The following is a 10689-nucleotide window of genomic DNA, read 5'->3' on the forward strand; positions in this document are numbered from 1 at the left end:
CGTGCTTCAAACCTGTAACCTACTGGGCGTTAGTGACAGACGCAAAAGAGTTATTCTATTCCGGTAGGGGAGGGAACCAAACCGGTGATTGGCAGTACTGTGACAGAGTGCGTGCATTAGCTTTCACTGCGCGGATGGGAGGTAGCTGCTGACAACAGTGAGACCCTACACGAGCTTGCCATGGAAAGGAGTAAGAAGGATTGGATGAAGGCAGTAGGAAAGCAGAGAGACGGAAGGGAAGGCATCTTCATACGCTTGTCTGAAGCTCTTACACCAATGATATACATAAGTATCACTATCTTTATCTTTTATGTTATTTTCGTTCATCATCATATACAATTGAGTTTGCCTGACTAAGATTTACAAGATGACCATAGCTTGCTTCAATGCTAACAATCTCCGTGGGATCGACCCTTACTCACGTAAGGTATTACTTGGACGACCCAGTGCACTTGCTGGTTAGTTGTGCGAAGTTGTGTAATGCCATGGAATTGAACCACCAAGTTTTTGGAGTTCATGACCAGGGATTATGAGAGTTGTGAAAAGTATTGTTCACAATTTCGCGCACCAAAGTCCTTTGTCACTGGGCGTTTTTCTGAACGCCCAGGACGCTGTCAATCTGGCGTTAAACGCCCAGAAGGTGCTTCTTTTTGGCGTTCAACGCCCAGAAGATGCTCCTTTCTGGCGTTTAACGCCCAAATGGCTACTCTTACTGGCGTTGAACGCCCAGTGGGTGCTTCTTTTGGGCGTTCAACACCCAAAATGTTTTTTACTGGATTTTTCACGCCAGTGAGCTTCCAAATTCCCTTGTAACTTTGTGAATTCAAGCAATTGCTATTTTACCTTGAAGATACTTTGACATATACCTGTAAAAATCAATTCATTAACAAATAAACTTTGTAAATGGATGGGTTGCCTCCCAGTAAGCGCTTCTTTATTGTCATTAGCCGGACTATTACTGAGCTTTAATCAAGCCTCAGTTTTGAGCATTCTTGCTCAAAATTGCGTTCAAGATAATGTTTGACTCTCTGTCCATTAACAATGAACTTTTTATTAGAATCATTATCCTGAAGCTCTACGTATCCATATGGTGATACGCTTGTGATCACATATGGACCTCTCCACCGGGACTTCAATTTCCTGGGAAATAATTTGAACCTAGAATTAAATAGCAGAACTTTCTGCCCTGGCTCAAAGACTCTGGATGACAATTTCTTATCATGCCATCTTTTTGCTTTCTCTTTGTATATTTTTGCATTCTCGAAAGCATTGAGTCTAAATTCCTCTAGCTCATTTAACTGGAGCAATTGTTTTTCTCCAGCTAACTTGGCATCAAGGTTCAGGAATCTGGTTGCCCAGTAGGCCTTATGTTCTTGTTCCACTGGCAAGTGACATGCCTTTCCATACACAAGCTGGTATGGAGAGGTCCCTATAGGGGTCTTGAATGCTGTTCTGTATGCCAACAGAGCATCATCCAAGCTTCTTGCCCAATCCCTTCTACGGTTAATTACAGTCCGTTCCAGGATTCTTTTGAGTTCTCTATTTGAAACTTCAGCTTGCCCATTAGTCTGTGGGTGATATGGAGTGGCCACCCTATGGCTAACTCCATAACGAACCAAAGCATAATAGAGCTGTTTATTGCAGAAATGAGTGCCCCCATCACTGATTAGTACTCTAGGGGTGCCAAATCTGCTGAAGATGTGTTTTTGGAGGAATTTTAACACTGTCTTAGTGTCATCAGTGGGTGTAGCAATAGCTTCTACCCATTTGGATACATAATCCACCGCCACCAGAATATAAGTGTTTGAGTATGATGGTGGGAGAGGTCCCTTGAAGTCAATACCCCATACATCAAACAACTCAATCTCCAAGATCCCTTGTTGAGGCATGGCATAACTGTGAGGCAGATTGCCAGATCTTTGGCAACTGTCGCAATTTAGCACAAACACTCGGGAATCTTTATAGAGAGTAGGCCAGTAGAAGCCACATTGGAGGACTCTTGTGGCTGTTCGCTCACTTCCAAAATGTCCTCCATACTGTGATCCATGGCAGTGCCATAGGATCCTCTGCGCTTCTTCTTTAGGCATACATCTACGGATTACTCCGTCTGCACATCTCTTGAAGAGATATGGTTCATCCCAAAGATAGTACTTTGCATCCGTGATCAACTTCTTTGATTGCTGCCTACTGTACTCTTTGGGTATGAACCTTACTGCCTTGTAGTTTGTAATGTCTGCAAACCATGGCACTTCCTGGATGGCAAAGAGTTGCTCATTCGGAAAAGTATCAGAGATCTCAGTAAGAGGGAGGGACGCCCCTTCTACTGGTTCTATTCGGGACAGGTGATCTGCTACTTGGTTTTCTGTCCCTTTTCTGTCTCTTATTTCTATATCAAACTCTTGCAGAAGCAACACCCATCTGATAAGTCTGGGTTTTGAATCCTGCTTTGTGAGTAGATATTTAAGAGCAGCATGATCAGTGTACACAATCACTTTTGATCCTACTAAATAGGATCTAAACTTGTCAATAGCGTAAACCACTGCAAGCAGCTCTTTCTCTGTGGTTGTGTAATTCTTCTGTGCATCATTTAAAACATGACTGGCATAGTAAATGACGTGCAGAAGCTTGTCATGTCTCTGTCCCAACACTGCACCAATGGCATGGTCACTGGCATCACACATTAATTCAAATGGTAATGTCCAGTCTGGTGCAGAGATGACTGGTGCTGTGACCAGCTTAGCTTTCAGAGTCTCAAACGCCCGCAGACACTCCTTATCAAAGATAAATGGCATGTCAGCAGCTAGCAGATTACTTAGAGGTTTGGCAATTTTTGAAAAATCCTTTATAAACCTCCTATAGAATCCTGCATGCCCCAGAAAGCTTCTGATTGCCTTAACATTGGCTGGTGGTGGTAATTTTTCAATTACCTCTACCTTAGCTTGATCCACCTCTATTCCCCTGTTCGAGATTTTGTGCCCAAGGACAATTCCTTCAGTCACCATAAAGTGACATTTCTCCCTGTTTAAAACTAGGTTGGTCTCTTGGCATCTCTTTAGAATAAGTGCTAGATGGTCAAGACAGGAGCTGAATGAGTCTCCAAATACTGAAAAGTCATCTATGAAGACTTCTAGAAATTTTTCCACCATATCAGAGAAAATTGAGAGCGTGCACCTTTGAAAGGTTACAGGTGCATTGCACAAGCCAAATGGCATCCTTCTATATGCAAATACTCCGGATGGACATGTGAATGCCATTTTCTCTTGATCTTTTGGATCTACTGCAATTTGATTATAACCTGAATATCTATCCAGGAAGCAGTAGTATTCATGACCTGCTAGTCTTTCTAGCATCTGGTCTATGAATGGTAAAGGAAAATGATCCTTTCTGGTAGCTGTATTGAGCCTTCTATAATCAATACACATACGCCACCCTGTAACTGTTCTTGTAGGAACCAGTTCATTTTTTTCATTATGAACCACTGTCATGCCACCTTTCTTAGGGACGACTTGGACAGGGCTTACCCAGGGGCTATCAGAAATAGGATAAATAATCCCAGCCTCTAGTAATTTAGTGACCTCTTTCTGCACCACCTCCTTCATGGCTGGATTCAGCCGCCTTTGTGGTTGAACCACTGGCTTGGCGTCACCCTCCAGTAAGATCTTGTGCATGCATCTGGCTGGGCTAATGCCCTTGAGATCACTGATGGACCACCCAAGAGCTGTCTTGTGTGTCCTTAGCACTTGAATTAGTGCTTCCTCTTCCTGTGGCTCTAAGGTAGAGCTTATGATTACAGGAAAGGTATCACCTTCTCCCAGAAATGCATATTTCAGGGATGGTGGTAATGGTTTGAGCTCGAGTTTGGGAGGTTTCTCCTCTTCCTGAGGGATTTTCAGAGGTTCTACTATTCTCTCTGGTTCCTCCAGATCAGGCTGAACATCTTTAAAGATATCTTCTAGCTCTGATTCGAGATTCTCAGCCATATTGACCTCTTTTACCAGAGAGTCAATAATATCAACGCTCATGCAGTCATTTTGGGTGTCTGGATGCTGCATGGCTTTGACAACATTCAACTTGAACTCATCCTCATTGACTCTCAGGGTTACTTCCCCTTTTTGAACATCAATGAGGGTTCGGCCAGTTGCTAGAAAAGGTCTTCTCAGAATAAGAGTTGCACTCTTGTGCTCCTCTATTTCCAGCACCACAAAGTCAGTGGGAAAGGCAAATGGCCCAACCTTGACAATCATGTCTTCAATCACGCCTGATGGGTATTTAATGGAGCCATCAGCAATTTAGAGACATATCCGAGTTGGTTTAACTTCATCAGTCAACCCAAGCTTTCTGATAGTAGCTGCAGGTATTAGATTAATACTTGCCCCAAGATCACATAGAGCTTGCTTGGTACAAGTACCTTCTATTGTGCATGGTATCATAAAGCTTCTCGGATCTTTAAGCTTCTCAGGTAAGCTTTTCAGAATGACTGCACTGCATTCTTTAGTGAGGTAAACTTTCTCAGTTTCCCTCCAATCATTCTTATGACTTAAGATCTCTTTCATGAACTTTGCATAAGAGGGTATTTGCTCAAGTGCCTCTGTAAACGGAATCTTTATTTTAAGAGTCCTGAGATAGTCTGCAAAGCGGGCAAATTGCTTATCCTGTTCCGCTTGGCGGAGTTTCTGAGGATAAGGCATTTTGGCTTTATATTCCTCAACCTTAGTTGCTGTAGGTTTATTGCCTACAGGTGTGGGCTGAGAAGCCATTTTAGAAGGCTTGTTATCAGCACTTGTATGTGTCTGATCTCCCACTGGCGTTCGAATGCCAGGGGTGGAAGCTGGAGTGGCGTTAGACGCCAGCTCCTTACCTGTTTTTGGCGTTTGAACGCCAGAACTGTGCTTTCTTTGGGCGTTCAACGCCAATTCATTGCTTGTTTTTGGCGTTGAACGCCAGGACTGAGCATGGTCTGGGCGTTCAGCACCAGCTTTCCCCCCATTTTCTGGCGTTTGGGCGCCAGAGTCATTCCTTTCTGGGCTCTGATTGTCCTCATATGGATTTTGGGTGGTTTGCTCATTTCTTGGCTTCCTGCTACCTTGAAGTGAGGTATTTAATATTTTCCCACTCCTTAATTGAACTGCTTGGCATTCTTCTGTTATTTGTTTTAATAACTGCTGTTCTGTCTGCTTCAACTGTATTTCCATATTCATATTAGCCATTCTTGTTTCTAGTAGTATCTCCTTGAATTCGGCTAACTGTTTTGTTAGAAAACATAATTGCTGATTGAATTCAGCAGCTTGATCTACAGGACTGAGTTCAGCAGTTACTGTTTTAGCCTCTTTGTTGATGGAAGATTCCCTGCTTAGGTACAGATGCTGATTTCTGGCAAATGTATCAATGAGCTCTTGAGCTTCTTCTATTGTCTTCCTCATGTGTATAGATCCACCAGCTGAGTGGTCTAGAGAAATCTGAGCTCTTTCTGTAAGCCCATAGTAGAAGATGTCTAATTGCACCCACTCTGAAAACATTTCAGAGGGGCATTTTCTTAGCATCTCTCTGTATCTCTCCCAGGCATCATAAAGGGATTCATGATCTCCTTGTTTGAAGCCTTGGATGCTTAGCCTTAGCTGTGTCATCCGTTTTGAAGGAAAATAGTGATTCGGGAATTTTTCTGACAGCTGTTTCCATGTCTTTATGCTGTCCTTAGGTTGGTTATTTAACCACCTCTTAGCTTGGTCCTTTACAGCAAATGGAAATAGTAATAATTTGTAGACATCCTGATCTACTTCCTTATCATGTACTGTGTCAGCAATTTGTAAAAATTGTGCCAGAAACTCTGTAGGTTCTTCCTGTGGAAGACCGGAATACTGGCAACTTTGCTGCACCATGATAATGAGCTGAGTATTCAACTCAAAGCTACTAACTCCGATGGAGGGTATACAGATACTACTCCCATATGAAGCAGTAGTGGGGTTAGCATATGACCCCAAAGTCCTTCTGGACTGTTCATTTCCACTTAGTTCCATGATGGAGCAAGGGAGATGATATGGATGTTGATATTATTTATTTTATTAAAAAAAATGTTTATATATATTTTCGAAATAATAAAATAAAATAAAATAAAATAAAATGAAATAAATAAAAAACGAAATAAAAATGAAAATAAAAATAAAAATAAAAATTTGAAAATATTTTATGAAGATTTTCGAAAAAAAATGAGGAGAGAGAAATTTGTTAGGATATTTTCGAAAATTTTGAGAAAAGATAAGATAGAAGATATGATTTGTAAAAGATAAATATGATAGGAAACAGATGTAATTGAAGATTGAAAAGATATAAAAGGTATTTGAAAAAGATAAATTTGTTTTGAAAAAGATATTGTGAAGATTTGAAAAAGATATTTATGAGTTGAAAAGATTTTAAGAAGGAAAATATAATTTTTTTTTTAATCTTAAAAGGATAAGATTTGAAAAATTTTGAAATTGAAATCTGAATTTTTATAAAAAAAATTCGAAAATATGGCTTAAAAATAGTTAGAAAAGATATTTTTTGAATTTTGAATTTTATGATGAAAGAGAAAAACACATAAAAACACAAGACTTAAAATTTTTAGATCTAATGCTCCTTGTTTTTGAAAATTTTGGAGGGAAAACACCAAGGAACACCAAACTTAAAAATTTTAAGATCAAAACACAAAGAAGACTCAAGAACACTTTGAAGATTTACAAGAACACCAAGAACAAAAGAAAGAACACCAAACTTAAAATTAGAAAACCACAATAAAATTTTCAAAAATTAAAGAGAGATTAATGAGAAAACACCAAACTTAAAGTTTGGTATAAGATTTAATCAAAGAAAAATTTTTTTGAAAAAGGTTTTAAAAAGGGAAGATACCCAATTGCCAAGAACATAAGCCAACGCTCTAGCCAACTGATTTACAAATGTAACGTGTTTTAATATTGTATATAAAAAGATTTATTTTTGAAAATTAATAATTTGAAATTGCACCATAAAAAATACGAAAAATACACAAAACAAAACAAACCAAAGATCAAACAAGAGAAATTGACAAGAACAATTTGAAGATCAAGGAAGAACAAGAACATGCAATTCGAAAAATTAAGAGACGAGAAAAAACATGCAATTGACACCAAACTTAGAACAAGACACTAAACTCACGAAAAAAAATTAGAAATTGATAAAGAAAAATAATATTTTTGAAAAATTTTTGAAAAAGGAATAAAGGACTCAGAATTTAATGACTCTATAACAACAAAAATAAATTATTCCTAATCTAAGCAACAAAATAAACCTTTAGTTGTTCAAACTCGAATAATCCCCGGCAACGGCGCCAAAAACTTGGTGCACGAAATTGCAATCACACTTTTGCAATCCGCACAACTAACCAGCAAGTGCACTGGGTCGTCCAAGTAATACCTTACGTGAGTAAGGGTCGATCCCACGGAGATTATTGGTTTGAAGCAAGCTATGTTTATTTTATTATTCTTAGTCAGGATTTCAATTAAAATTATCAGTTTGAATTATTAGAAAAATAAAAGAGCGTGAATTAATTACTTGTAATGCAGTAATGGAGAATATGTTGGGGTTTTGGAGATGCTTTGTCCTCTGAATCCCTGCAATATAATATTCAACTCAATAACATAATTGCAAAGTTCCCTCCATGGCAAGCTCTATGTAAGGTGTCACCGTTGTCAATGGCTACTTTCCATCCTCTCAGTGAAAATGGTCCAGATGCTCTGTCACAGCACGGTTAATCATCTGTCGGTTCTCAATCAGGTTGGAATAGAATCCAATGATTCTTTTGCGTCTGTCACTAACGCCCAACATTCAGGAGTTTGAAGCTCGTCACAGTCATTCAATCCAGGAATCCTACTCGGAATACCACAAACAAGGTTAGACTTTCCGGATTCTCATGAATGTTGCCATCAATCCGGCTTATACCACGAAGATTCTGATTAAGGAATCTAAGAGATATTCATTCAATCTGATGTAGAACGGAGGTGGTTGTCAGACACACGTTCATGGGTTGAGGAAGGTGATGAGTGTCACGGATCATCACCTTCTCCATAATTAAGCGCGAATGAACATCTTAGATAGGAACACGCATATGTGAATGGAAAAGTATAAGTAATTGCATTAATTCATCGAGACGCTGCAGAGCTCCTCACCCCCAACAATGGAGTTTAGAGACTCATGCCGTCAAAGAGTATATAGTTCAGATATGAAAATGTCATGAGGTACAAAATAAGTCTCTAAAAGTTGTTTAAATAGTAAACTAGTAACCTAGGTTTACAGAATATGAGTAAACTAAGATAATTGGTGCAGAAATCCACTTCTGGGGCCCACTTGGTGTGTGCTTGGGCTGAGACTTAAGCCTCTCACGTGCTTGGGCTGTTTCTGGAGTTGAATGCCAGGTTGTAACGTGTTTTGGGCGTTGAACTCCAACCTGTAACCTGTTTCTGGCGTTGGACGCCAGACTGCAATATGGAACTGGCGTTGAACGCCAGTTTACGTCGTCTATCTTTGCGCAAAGTATAAACTATTATATATTGCTGGAAAGCCCTGGATGTCTAGTTTCCAACCCAATTCATAGCGCGTCAATTGGACTCTTGTGGCTCCAGAAAATCCATTCCGAGTGCAGGGAGGTCAGGATCCAACAGCATCAGCAGTCCTTTTTCAGCCTAAATCAGATTTTTGCTCAGCTCCCTCAATTTCAGTCAGAAAATACCTGAAATCACAGAAAAATACACAAACTCATAGTAAAGTCTAGAAATATGATTTTTGTCTAAAAACTAATAATATTCTACTAAAAACTAATTAAAACATACTAAAATCTACATGAAATTACCCCCAAAAAGCGTATAAAATATCCGCTCATCATGGGGCGACATGAAAGTTAGCATGCTTCTGATATGGTGAGCATGTTTTGACGAATTATGTTGCTTCCTTTTACAATGTCGGCCAGAAGAATCCAGCTTGAAGTACCTTTTTGGAAAGAGCTCGAGCCCCGAGGTGATTGTCACACATATCACTGTGTACTTCTTCCAAAACTTTCTTTGTGTTGGAGTCGGTACACATTTTCGGAGGGGTGTTGAAATCCCTCTTCTATATAGGATGTTGTCCACTATGGTGTAGTACTGTGCTTCTTGTACTAGCATTTTTGCCTCATTTTTATCTGTGTGAAGTGTCTCAGACTTGAGGTAGTTGATTATTGATGCCAAGGCATCTTGGCCAGTTTCACTAGCCTTTTCTTTATATATTTTAGGTAGTTTCATGCATTTTCTTAGGTAATAAGCAAGTTGTTGGGTGAATATGCACTTACATCTTAATTCAAGCAAACATTGTGAACTTTACATGATTTCATGAGAATAATTCACGAATTGAATGCCAATTTAAATGATGCAGGATCTCATAATATAGAACAAAGCTTTGATGCACTTTGTTTGTTTGATTTCAGGCCAAATGAAGCATAGAAGAGCCACATTAGTAGCCACGTTAGTACCACTAACATGGAAAGGGAGCAAGCTTGCAACGTTAGTGGTAAAGTTAACACCATGGTGCACGAAATTGTGATCATCAATGGCGCCATCAACATGGTACGCTCAATTGCAATCTCAACTCTTTATCATAACTTCGCACAACTAACCAGCAAGTGCACTGGGTCGTCCAAGTAATAAACCTTATGCGAGTAAGGGTCGATCCCACGGAGATTGTTGGTATGAAGCAAGCTATGGTCATCTTGTAAATCTCAGTCAGGCAGATTCAAATTGTTATGGATGATATATGAATAAAGCATAAAGATAGAGATACTTATGTAATTCATTGGTGAGAATTTCAGATAAGCGTATGGAGATGCTTTGTCCCTTCCGTCTCTCTGCTTTCCTACTGTCTTCATCCAATCCTTCTTACTCCTTTCTATGGCAAGCTGTATATTGGGCATCACCGTTGTCAGTGGCTACAGTCCCGTCCTCTCAGTGAAAATGTTCAACGCGCTCTGTCACAGCACGGCTAATCATCTGTCGGTTCTCAATCAGGTTGGAATAGAATCCATTGATTCTTTTGCGTCTATCACTAACGCCCAGCCTTCAGGAGTTTGAAGCTCGTCACAGTCATTCAATCATTGAATCCTACTCAGAATACCACAGACAAGGTTTAGACCTTCCGGATTCTCTTGAATGCCGCCATCAATTCTAGCTTATACCACGAAGATTCTGATTAAGGAATCCAAGGGATAAACATTCAAGCCTTGTTTGCTTGTAGAACGGGAGTGGTTGTCAGGCACGCGTTCAAAGGTGAGAATGATGATGAGCGTCACATAATCATCACATTCATCATGTTCTTGGGTGCGAATGAATATCTTAGAACAAGAATGAGCTGAATTGAATAGAAGAACAATAGTAATTGCATTAATACTCGAGGTACAGCAGAGCTCCACACCTTAATCTATGGTGTGTAAAAACTCCACCATTGAAAATACATAAGAACAAGGTTCAGGCATGGCCGTGAGGCCAGTCCCATGATCTAAGATAGCATAAGACTACTCAAAGATAGCTACCAAGATGAGAATACAATAGCAAAAGGTCCTATTTGTAGAGAACTAGTAGCCTAGGGTTTACAAATATGAGTAAATGACATAAAAATCCACTTCCGGGCCCACTTGATGTGTGCTTGGGCGGAGCA

The sequence above is a fragment of the Arachis stenosperma genome, chromosome 9 (genome assembly GCF_014773155.1).
Source record: "Arachis stenosperma cultivar V10309 chromosome 9, arast.V10309.gnm1.PFL2, whole genome shotgun sequence".
Classification (NCBI taxonomy): Eukaryota; Viridiplantae; Streptophyta; class Magnoliopsida; order Fabales; family Fabaceae; genus Arachis; species Arachis stenosperma.